The sequence below is a fragment of the Oncorhynchus gorbuscha genome, linkage group LG20, assembly GCF_021184085.1.
Source record: "Oncorhynchus gorbuscha isolate QuinsamMale2020 ecotype Even-year linkage group LG20, OgorEven_v1.0, whole genome shotgun sequence".
In the NCBI taxonomy this organism is placed as follows: domain Eukaryota; kingdom Metazoa; phylum Chordata; class Actinopteri; order Salmoniformes; family Salmonidae; genus Oncorhynchus; species Oncorhynchus gorbuscha.
Window position 1 is genome coordinate 39116649 of NC_060192.1, and position 12500 is coordinate 39129148.

General features: G+C 47.5%; 1 pseudogene; it reads right to left on the bottom strand.

Moving 5' to 3' along the window:
- The window catches only part of LOC124006678, a 260851-nt pseudogene that overhangs the window by 78155 nt on the left and 170196 nt on the right, over window positions 1–12500 (bottom strand).

The following is a 12500-nucleotide window of genomic DNA, read 5'->3' on the forward strand; positions in this document are numbered from 1 at the left end:
ACGAGGAGGAGCCACCGCCGTTCCCAGCAGCCTCTCTGTTAAGGGCGCGGACCTGTAGGATGCGTGTGTTTACAGGCGTGTTCTCCTGTAGCTCCACGCGGTACGTTAGCGTGTCGAAAGCGGGACCCTGCGCATCCTGAGCCTGGACATGCACAACTAACGTGAAGGTAGAGCTGAGCTGGGGGGCTCCACCATCTTTAGCTACCACCTGGGAGGAGGGGGAGGGAGGAGGGGGGCAGGGAGGGAGGGAGGGATGATGGGGGCAGGGAGCGAGGAGGGGGGCAGGGAGGGGAGATAGGGAGGAGGGGGCAGGGAGGGAGGGAGGGAGGAGGGAGGGAGGAGGGGGGTAGGGAGGGAGAGGGGGAGGAGGGGGGAGGGAGGAGGGGGCAGGGAGGGAGGGAGGGATGATGGGGGCAGGGAGCGAGGAGGGGGGGCAGGGAGGGAGATAGGGAGGAGGGGAGGGAGGAGGGGGGCAGGGAGGGAGGGAGGGAGGAGGGGGTAGGGAGGGAGAGGGGAGGAGGGCAGGGAGGCAGGGAGGGAGGAGGGGGAGGGAGGAGGGGGGAGGCAGGGAGGCAGGGAGGGAGAGGGGGAGGAGGGCAGGGAGGCAGGGAGGGAGGGAGGGAGGAGGGGGTAGGGAGGGAGAGGGGGAGGAGGGCAGGGAGGCAGGGAGGGAGGAGGGGGAGGGAGGAGGGGGGGAGGCAGGGAGGCAGGGAGGGAGGGAGAGGGGGGAGAGAGAAGATCAATGAGTAATCCAATATAATATAGACAGTACATATGATGGCCCTATTGTTAATATAGACAGTACATATGATGGCCCTATTGTTAATATAGACAGTACATATGATGGCCCTATTGTTAATATAGACAGTACATATGATGGCCCTATTGTTAATATAGACAGTACATATGATGGCCCTATTGTTAATATAGACAGTACATATGATGGCCCTATTGTTAATATAGACAGTACATATGATGGCCCTATTGTTAATATAGACAGTACATATGATGGCCCTATTGTTACATTCTTCAAAGAAAAACTTTATTAGGGAGTTTATTTTACTATTTGATCTAAATTAGATTTTAAATTATTTTAAATTCTCCCTAACCTGTAAGTCGTAGCGCGGAACACTTTCGTAGTTCAGTCCACCAATCAGCTTCAGCTCTCCGCTTCCTCGGTCCACGCCAAACATCCTTTGACCGCTACTGCCCCCCGTGCCGATCGAGACCAGGTCAAAACTCAGCTGACCGTTTGGACCAGAGTCCCGGTCAGTGGCCTGAACCCGGTACACCACCGTTCCCATTTTAGTCACCTCCGGGAGAAGGAGGGATTCGGAGGAGGAGGGAAGGAAGGAGGGAGCGTTGTCATTGACGTCTGAGATGGTGATGCGTACGCGTGTGGTTCCGTAGGCGGGCGGAGAGCCGTAGCGAGCCAGGACTTCCAGGTCGAGACTGGGACAGGCCTCGTGGTCCAGAGGGACAGAGGAACGGAGCGCCCCGGAGGTAGAGTCCATGGTGAAATAACCATCTGGGTCACCGGATGAGATGGAATAGGAGATGTCCTGGGAAGGACCTGAGAGAGGGAGGGAGGGATGGAGGCAGAGAGGGAGGGAGTGAGGGAGGGAGGGAGGCAGAGAGGGAGGGAAGGAGGGAGGGAGGCAGAGAGGGAGGGAGGGAGGCAGAGAGGGAGGGAGTGAGGGAGGGAGGGAGGCAGAGAGGGAGGGAAGGAGGGGGAGGGAGGCAGAGAGGGAGGGATGGAGGGAGGGAGGCAGAGAGGGAGGGAGGGAGGGAGGGAGGGGGAGGGAGGGGAGGGAGGGAGGGAGGGAGGGAGGGAGGGAGGGAGGGAGGGAGGGAGGGAGGGAGGGAGGGAGGGAGGGAGGGAGGGAGGGAGGGAGGGAGGGACATAATGGTTAATCCCATGTGAAACAGAGAAGTAACTTAATAGCCTGTAATTACAAACAGAGCATCAATCACAGTCAATTCCAAAATGTCCACATCAACTCCTGTACTGAAAAAGAGCAATGATGTAAGTGGTATTGTTTGTTTACGGTTGTGTTCTAAATGTGTTTGACAGTCCTTGTCTATTAGTCAGTGTTTTTTTGTTACATGTCATGTTTTGTGTTTTGTGTGAATCCCAGGAAGAGTAGTTGCTGCTTCAGTCTGATGTGGATCCTCATCAAGCAAAAGACTCAATGACAGTAGATATAAAACAGTTAAGAGTGGAGGGGGAATAAGGGTACAACGGATGGAATAAGGGTTCTTCAGATGGAATAAGGGTTCTTCAGATGGAATAAGGGTTCTTCAGATGGAATAAGGGTACAACGGATGGAATAAGGGTACAATGGATGGAATGAGGGTACAACGGATGGAATAAGGGTACAACGGATGGAATAAGGGTACAACGGATGGAATAAGGGTACAACGGATGGAATAAGGGTTCTTCAGATGGAATAAGGGTACAACGGATGGAATAAGGGTTCTTCAGATGGAATAAGGGTTCTTCAGATGGAATAAGGGTTCTTCAGATGGAATAAAGGTTCTTCAGATGGAATAAGGGTTCTTCGGATGGAATAAGGGTTCTTCGGATGGAATAAGGGTTCTTCGGATGGAATAAGGGTTCTTCAGATGGAATAAGGGTTCTTCAGATGGAATAAGGGAAGGGTACAACGGATGGAATAAGGGTTCTTCAGATGGAATAAGGGTTCTTCGGATGGAATAAGGGTTCTTCGGATGGAATAAGGGTTCTTCAGATGGAATAAGGCTTCTTCAGATTGAATAAGGGTACTTCAGATTGAATAAGGGTACTTCAGATTGAATAAGGGTACTTCAAGTCCACTCCAGATGAGAGCACTTCTCTCTTGACTCTTACTCAAAACCACCTCTAATAGAAATCATTCTGCAGTCGTTCATACCAGGAAAAAAAAACACAACTCTAGTTCTTTGTGGAAAATAATCCATATTAAATCAACCAACCGAGAGGTGAGGAAAGAGTAGAGATGGCGTTTTAAGATTGGTTTCCAAACGGCCCTCTACTTCGGACCAGAACCCGTAAGGTGAGCTGAGGATACCAGGGTAGCTATTCTCTGACGACACCAAGACTCCAATGAATGTCTTCTACAAATAGTGAGGTATGCATAACTCATAGCCAATATGTGTCATTGTTTGAGAACCCCTGTAGCCAACCGATTTAGCTAGAGTAAGACTGGACCCATTGTCCAAGGCTATACTATAAAAGCCCGGGACTTAGTCAGAGGCAGAACAACAGAAAGCCCGCTCGTATACGTTACACGATTGAATTGTCCCAGAATTATTTTTTTTTGAGATCAGAGACTAAATTCCCATGTCGCTGACTACACGGGGCGCGTGGGCCATTACCGAAGTTAGTTTAATGTGAGCTGGTAAAGAGACGTAATCTGAGGGCTACCGATCTCGTCTTTGAGCCGTCCCATCTGCAACAAAATCTGAAATGTTCTTGTAGTGTGACACATGCGACATAACATTTATTTTGAGAAGATTATTAGCCAATGAGAGCTGGCCAGAGAGGAAGATTGATCAGTATTAGCCAATGAGAGCTGGCTGGAGAGGAAGATTGATCAGTATTAGCCAATGAGAGCTGGCCGGAGAGGAAGATTGATCAGTATTAGCCAATGAGAGCTGGCCGGAGAGGAAGATTGATCAGTATTAGCCAATGAGAGCTGGCCGGAGAGGAAGATTGATCAGTATAAGCCAATGAGAGCTGGCCGGAGAGGAAGATTGATCAGTATTTGCCAATGAGAGCTGGCCGGAGAGGAAGATTGATCAGTATTAGCCAATGAGAGCTGGCCGGAGAGGAAGATTGATCAGTATTAGCCAATGAGAGCTGGCCGGAGAGGAAGATTGATCAGTATTAGCCAATGAGAGCTGGCCGGAGAGGAAGATTGATCAGTATTAGTCAATGAGAGCTGGCCGGAGAGGAAGATTGATCAGTATTAGCCAATGAGAGCTGGCCGGAGAGGAAGCCAGTGAGATTATGACGTTGTTTCACATTACCCAGAATGTGTAGAGTCTCCAGCAGAGGTCATGACCACTACTATGTGTTTATACTTTCGTTTATAACCAAAGTCAAAGTGTCAAACTGTTACAGCTCTGAAGTTCACAAGCAATGTCATTCGAGGCTTTGAGCCACAGCTCGTTTTAGCTACATTAAATCTAATCACATCATCACTTCATTGTTTCAGAGAGACAACGTGGTACGAAAATCCATTGTTTTAGAGAGACAACGTGGTACGAAGAATCCATTGTTTTAGAGAGACAACGTGGTACGAAGAATCCATTGTTTTAGAGAGACAATGTGGTACGAAGAATCCATTGTTTTAGAGAGACAACGTGGTACGAAGAATCCATTGTTTTAGAGAGACAACGTGGTACGAAGAATCCATTGTTTTAGAGAGACAACGTGGTACGAAGAATCCATTGTTTTAGAGAGACAACGTGGTACGAAGAATCCATTGTTTTAGAGAGACAACGTGGTACGAAGAATCCATTGTTCTAGAGAGACAACGTGGTACGAAGAATCCATTGTTTTAGAGAGACAACGTGGTACGAAGAATCCATTGTTTTAGAGAGACAACGTGGTACGAAGAATCCATTGTTTTAGAGAGACAACGTGGTACGAAGTATCCATTGTTTTAGAGAGACAACGTGGTACGAAGAATCCATTGTTTTAGAGAGACAACGTGGTACGAAGAATCCATTGTTTTAGAGAGACAACGTGGTACGAAGAATCCATTGTTCTAGAGAGACAACGTGGTACGAAGAATCCATTGTTTTAGAGAGACAACGTGGTACGAAGAATCCATTGTTTTAGAGAGACAACGTGGTACGAAGAATCCATTGTTTCAGAGAGACAACGTGGTACGAAGAATCCATTGTTTTAGAGAGACAACGTGGTACGAAGAATCCATTGTTTTAGAGAGACAACGTGGTACGGTGAATCCATTGTTTTAGAGAGACAACGTGGTACGAAGAATCCATTGTTTTAGAGAGACAACGTGGTACGAAGAATCCATTGTTTTAGAGAGACAACGTGGTACGAAGAATCCATTGTTTTAGAGAGACAACGTGGTACGAAGAATCCATTGTTTTAGAGAGACAACGTGGTACGAAGAATCCATTGTTTTAGAGAGACAACGTGGTACGGAGAGTGAAGAACCTAGCAGTGTGTGACCGCTGTCTGTGTCACATCGTTCAGTGTGTGTGACCGCTGTCTGTGTCACATCGTTCAGTGTGTGTGACCGCTGTCTGTGTCACATCGTTCAGTGTGTGTGACCGCTGTCTGTGTCACGTCGTTCAGTGTGTGTGACCGCTGTCTGTGTCACGTCGTTCAGTGTGTGACCGCTGTCTGTGTCACGTCGTTCAGTGTGTGTGACCGCTGTCTGTGTCACGTCGTTCAGTGTGTGACCGCTGTCTGTGTCACGTCGTTCAGTGTGTGACCGCTGTCTGTGTCACATCGTTCAGTGTGTGTGACCGCTGTCTGTGTCACGTCGTTCAGTGTGTGTGACCGCTGTCTGTGTCACATCGTTCAGTGTGTGTGACCGCTGTCTGTGTCACATCGTTCAGTGTGTGTGACCGCTGTCTGTGTCACATCGTTCAGTGTGTGTGACCGCTGTCTGTGTCACGTCGTTCAGTGTGTGTGACCGCTGTCTGTGTCACGTCGTTCAGTGTGTGACCGCTGTCTGTGTCACATCGTTCAGTGTGTGACCGCTGTCTGTGTCACGTCGTTCAGTGTGTGACCGCTGTCTGTGTCACATCGTTCAGTGTGTGTGACCGCTGTCTGTGTCACGTCGTTCAGTGTGTGACCGCTGTCTGTGTCACGTCGTTCAGTGTGTGCGACCCTCAACTGACAGAGAGATCTAGATAGAGCGCCGACTGAGATGGCCGCCTCGCTTCGCGTTCCCAGGAAACTATGCAGTTTTTTGTTTTTTTACGTGTTATTTCTTACATTAGTACCCCAGGTCATCTTAGGTTTCATTACATACAGTCTAGAAGAACTACTGAATATAAGATCAGCGTCAACTCACCATCAGTACGACCAAGAATATGTTTTCCGCGACGCGGATCCTGTGTTCTGCCTTACAAACAGGACAACGGAATGGATCGCATGCAGCGACCCAAGGAAACGACTCCGAAAAAGAGGGAAACGCGGCGGTGTTCTGGTCAGACTCCGAAAAAGAACACATCGCGCACCACTTCCCAGTATTCTTCTTGCCAATGTCCAGTCTCTCGACAACAAGGTTGATGAAATCCGAGCAAGGGTGGCATTCCAGAGGGACATCAGAGACTGCAACGTTCTCTGCTTTATGGAAACATGGCTTACTGGGAAGACGCTATCCAGGGCGGTGCAGACAACGGGTTTCTCCACGCATCGCGCCGACAGAAACAAACATCTCTCTGGTAAGAAGAGTGGCGGTGGCATATGCCTCATGACTAACGGGACATGGTGTGATGAAGGAAACATACAGGAACTCAAATCCTTCTGTTCACCTGATTTAGAATTCCTCACAATCAAATGTAGACCGCATTATCTTCCAAGAGAATTCTCTTCGATTATAATCACAGCCGTATATATCCCCCCCCAAGCAGACACATCGATGGCTCTGAACGAACTTTATTTAACTCTTTGCAAACTGGAAAACATTTATCCGGAGGCTGCATTCATTGTAGCTGGGGATTTTAACAAAGCTAATCTGAAAACAAGACTCCCTAAATTTTATCAGCATATCGATTGCGCAACCAGGGGTGGTAAAACCTTGGATCATTGTTACTCTAACTTCCGCGACGCATATAAGGCCCTGCCCCGCCCCCCTTTCGGAAAAGCTGACCACTACTCCAGTTTGCTGATCCCTGCCTACAGGCAGAAATTAAAACAAGAGGCTCCCACGCTGAGGTCTGTCCAACGCTGGTCAGACCAAGCTGACTCTACACTCCAAGACTGCTTCCATCACGTGGACTGGGACATGTTTCGTATTGCGTCAGATGGGAATATTGACGAATACGCTGATTCGGTGCGCGAGTTCATTAGAACGTGCGTCGAAGATGTCGTTCCCATAGCAAAGATAAAAACATTCCCTAACCAGAAACCGTGGATTGATGGCAGCATTCGCGTGAAACTGAAAGCGCGAACCACTGCTTTTAATCAGGGCAAGGTGTCTGGCAACATGACCGAATACAAACAGTGCAGCTATTCCCTCCGCAAGGCTATTAAACAAGCTAAGCGTCAGTACAGAGACAAAGTGGAATCTCAATTCAACGGCTCAGACACAAGAGGCATGTGGCAGGGTCTACAGTCAATCACGGACTACAAGAAGAAACCCAGCCCAGTCACGGACCAGGATGTCTTGCTCCCAGGCAGACTAAATAACTTTTTTGCCCGCTTTGAGGACAATACAGTGCCCCTGACACGGCCTGCAACGAAAACATGCGGTCTCTCCTTCACTGCAGCCGAGGTGAGTAAGACATTTAAACGTGTTAACCCTTGCAAGGCTGCAGGCCCAGACGGCATCCGTCTGAGCATGCGCAGACGGCATCCCTCAGAGCATGCGCAGACCAGCTGGCCAGTGTGTTTACGGACATATTCAATCAATCCCTATACCAGTCTGCTGTTCCCACATGCTTCAAGAGGGCCACCATTGTTCCTGTTCCCAAGAAAGCTAAGGTAACTGAGCTAAACGACTACCGCCCCGTAGCACTCACTTCCGTCATCATGAAGTGCTTTGAGAGACTAGTCAAGGACCATATCACCTCCACCCTACCTGACACCCTAGACCCACTCCAATTTGCTTACCGCCCAAATAGGTCCACAGATGATGCAATCTCAACCACACTGCACACTGCCCTAACCCACCTGGACAAGAGGAATACCTATGTGAGAATGCTGTTCATCGACTACAGCTCGGCATTCAACACCATAGTACCCTCCAAGCTCGTCATCAAGCTCGAGACCCTGGGTCTCGACCCCGCCCTGTGCAACTGGGTACTGGACTTCCTGACGGGCCGCCCACAGGTGGTGAGGGTAGGCAACAACATCTCCTCCCCGCTGATCCTCAACACGGGGGCCCCACAAGGGTGCGTTCTGAGCCCTCTCCTGTACTCCCTGTTCACCCACGACTGCGTGGCCACGCACGCCTCCAACTCAATCATCAAGTTTGCGGACGACACAACAGTGGTAGGCTTGATTACCAACAACGACGAGACGGCCTACAGGGAGGAGGTGAGGGCCCTCGGAGTGTGGTGTCAGGAAAATAACCTCACACTCAACGTCAACAAAACTAAGGAGATGATTGTGGACTTCAGGAAACAGCAGAGGGAACACCCCCCTATCTACATCGATGGAACAGTAGTGGAGAGGGTAGCTAGTTTTAAGTTCCTCGGCATACACATCACAGACAAACTGAATTGGTCCACTCACACTGACAGCGTCGTGAAGAAGGCGCAGCAGCGCCTATTCAACCTCAGGAGGCTGAAGAAATTCGGCTTGTCACCAAAAGCACTCACAAACTTCTACAGATGCACAATCGAGAGCATCCTGGCGGGCTGTATCACCGCCTGGTACGGCAACTGCTCCGCCCTCAACCTTTTTGCTCTCCAGAGGGTAGTGAGGACTGCACAACGCATCACCGGGGGCAAACTACCTGCCCTCCAGGACACCTACACCACCCGTTGTTACAGGAAGGCCATAAAGATCATCAAGGACATCAACCACCCGAACCACTGCCTGTTCACCCCGCTATCATCCAGAAGGCGAGGTCAGTACAGGTGCATCAAAGCTGGGACCGAGAGACTGAAAAACAGCTTCTATCTCAAGGCCATCAGACTGTTAAACAGCCACCACTAACATTGAGTGGCTGCTGCCAACACACTGTCATTGACACTGACCCAACTCCAGCCATTTTAATAATGGGAATTGATGGGAAATGATGTAAATATATCACTAGCCACTTTAAACAATGCTACCTTATATAATGTTACTTACCCTACATTATTCATCTCATATGCATATGTATATACTGTACTCTACATCATCGACTGCATCCTTATGTAACACATGTATCACTAGCCACTTTAACTATGCCACTTTGTTTACTTTGTCTACACACTCATCTCATATGTATATACTGTACTCGATACCATCTACTGTATGCTGCTCTGTACCATCACTCATTCATACATCCTTATGTACATGTTCCTTATCCCCTTACACTGTGTATAAGACAGTAGTTTTGGAATTGTTAGTTAGATTACTTGTTGGTTATCACTGCATTGTCGGAACTAGAAGCACAAGCATTTCGCTACACTCGCATTAACATCTGCTAACCATGTGTATGTGACAAATAAAATTTGATTTGATTTGATTTGATTTGAGAGACAAATCAGAAGAGCAGAAGAATCAGAAGAGCAGAAGAATCAGAAGAGCAGGAGAATCAGAAGAGCAGAAGAATCAGAAGAGCAGAAGAATCAGAAGAGCAGAAGAATCAGAAGAGCAGGAGAATCAGAAGAGCAGAAGAATCAGAAGAGCAGAAGAATCAGAAGAGCAGGAGAATCAGAAGAGCAGGAGAATCAGAAGAGCAGGAGAATCAGAAGAGCAGGAGAATCAGAAGAGCAGAGACTTGGAAGTGTTAAAACTCACCGGTCTTGGTGGCAGCGTGGACCTTGCCCACCTCGGTTCCCCTGAGGACCTCCTCAGACACAGTGAAGTAGTACTGAGCCTGTTCAAACAGAGGGAGCGCCACCGAGCCCCCGACCACGCTCACGTTGACACGGGCGTTCAACGGCGCTGTCAGACCACCGCCATCCTGCGCCGAGATCAACATGGAGACCAGGGTGTTGGCCTTACCGTGAAGCGACCGCGCGAGAGAGATCACACCTGGTGAGAGAGAGAGAGAGAGAGAGAGAGAGAGAGAGAGAGAGAGAGAGAGAGAGAGAGAGAGAGAGAGAGAGAGAGAGAGAGAGAGAGAGAGAGAGAGAGAGAGACAGAGAGAGAGAGAGACAAAGTGACAGAGAGACAGAGAGACAGAGAGTGACAGAGAGACAGAGAGAGACAGAGAGAGAGAGAGAGAGAGAGAGAGAGAGAGAGAGAGAGAGAGAGAGAGAGAGAGAGAGAGAGAGAGAGAGAGAGAGAGAGAGAGACAGAGAGAGACAGAGAGAGAGAGAGAGACAGAGAGAGAGAGAGAGAGAGAGAGAGAGAGAGAGAGAGAGAGAGAGAGAGAGAGAGAGAGAGAGAGAGAGAGAGAGAGAGAGAGAGAGAGAGAGAGAGAGAGACAGAGAGAGACAGAGAGAGAGAGAGAGAGACAGAGAGAGAGAGAGAGAGAGAGAGAGAGAGAGAGAGAGAGAGAGAGAGAGAGAGAGAGAGAGAGAGAGAGAGAGAGAGAGAGAGCGAGATACAGAGAGAGAGAGAGAGAAAGAGAGAGAGAGAGAGAGACAGAGAGAGAGAGAGAGACAGAGAGAGAGAGAGAGACAGAGAGCGAGATACAGAGAGAGAGAGAGAGAGAGAGAGAGAGAGACAGAGAGAGAGAGAGAGAGAGAGAGAGAGAGAGAGAGAGAGAGAGACAGAGAGCGAGATACAGAGAGAGAGAGACAGAGAGACAGAGAGACAGAGGGAGGACATATTACTGAGCAGTTCATATCTGTAAAGAGTTGTATTGAAGGGTAAGTATTATAATGTATAGTAAAACACTTCTGCTGTCAGTCATCTTCACTAAACGGTTATGGCTTTACTGCAGTCATCTAAAAGTGACACACTGCTATCTACAGGGAAATGATGATATTACACACACACACACACACACACACACACACACACACACACACACACACACACACACACACACACACACACACACACACACACACACACACACACACACACACACACACACACACACACACACACACACACACACACACACACACACACACACACACACACACACACCTGTGTCCTTGTTGAGGGTGAAGAGGGTGGAGCCTCCTCCCGGCACCGTGCGATAGGTCACCCTGCCGTTGTCTCCAGCGTCGGGGTCGTTGGCCGTCACCTTGGTCACGGAGGTTCCCGGGGCGCTCTGGGTGCTGAGGCTCACGGTGTAGAGCACCGGATAGAAGGATGGACGGTTGTCATTAACGTCTTCCAGATACACACGCACACGGGTCACTGCACTCTGACCACCCTACGGAGAGGGGGAGAGAGAGAGGGAGATGGGAGAGTTATAAAAATTGTTGTGATTAAGTGTCTGGAGTCAGAATAGAAGACAGAATAGAAGACAGAATAGAAGACAGAAGAAAACAGAATAGAAAACAGAATAGAAGACAGAATAGAAGACAGAGAAGAAAACAGAATAGAAGACAGAATAGAAGACAGAATAGAAGACAGAAGAAAACAGAATAGAAAACAGAATAGAAGACAGAATAGAAGACAGAGAAGAAAACAGAATAGAAAACAGAATAGATGACAGAATAGAAGATTGAATAGAAGACAGAATAGAAGACATAATAGAAGACAGAATAGAAGACAGAGAAGAAAACAGAATAGAAGACACAGAAGAAAACAGAATAGAAGACAGAATAGAAGACAGAATAGAAGACAGAATAGAAGACAGAATAGAAGTCAGAATAGAAGTCAGACTAGAAGTCAGAATAGAAGTCAGAATAGAAAACAGAATAGAAGACAGAATAGAAGACAGAATAGAAAACAGAATAGAAGACAGAACAGAACTCAGAATAGAAGATTGAATAGAAGACAGAATAGAAGACTGAATAGAAGTCAGAATAGAAGACAGAATAGAAAACAGAATAGAAGACAGAATAGAAGACAGAGAAGAAAACAGAATAGATGACAGAATAGAAGATTGAATAGAAGACAGAATAGAAGACATAATAGAAGACAGAGAAGAAAACAGAATAGAAGACAGAATAGAAGACAGAATAGAAGACAGAATAGAAGACAGAATAGAAGTCAGAATAGAAGACAGAATAGAAGACAGAACAGAAGTCAGAATAGAAGATTGAATAGAAGACAGAATAGAAGTCAGAATAGAAGACAGAATAGAAGACAGAATAGTAGACAGAATAGAAAACAGAATAGAAGACAGAATAGAAGACAGAACAGAAGTCAGAATAGAAGATTGAATAGAAGACAGAATAGAAGATTGAATAGAAGTCAGAATAGAAGACTGAATAGAAGTCAGAATAGAAGACAGAATAGAAGACAGAAGAAAACAGAATAGAAAACAGAATAGAAGACAGAGAAGAAAACAGAATAGAAGACAGAATAGAAGACAGAATAGAAGACAGAATAGAAGACAGAAGAAAACAGAATAGAAAACAGAATAGAAGACAGAATAGAAGACAGAATAGAAGACAGAGAAGAAAACAGAATAGAAAACAGAATAGATGACAGAATAGAAGATTGTATAGAAGACAGAATAGAAGACAGAATAGAAGACAGAAGAAAACAGAATAGAAAACAG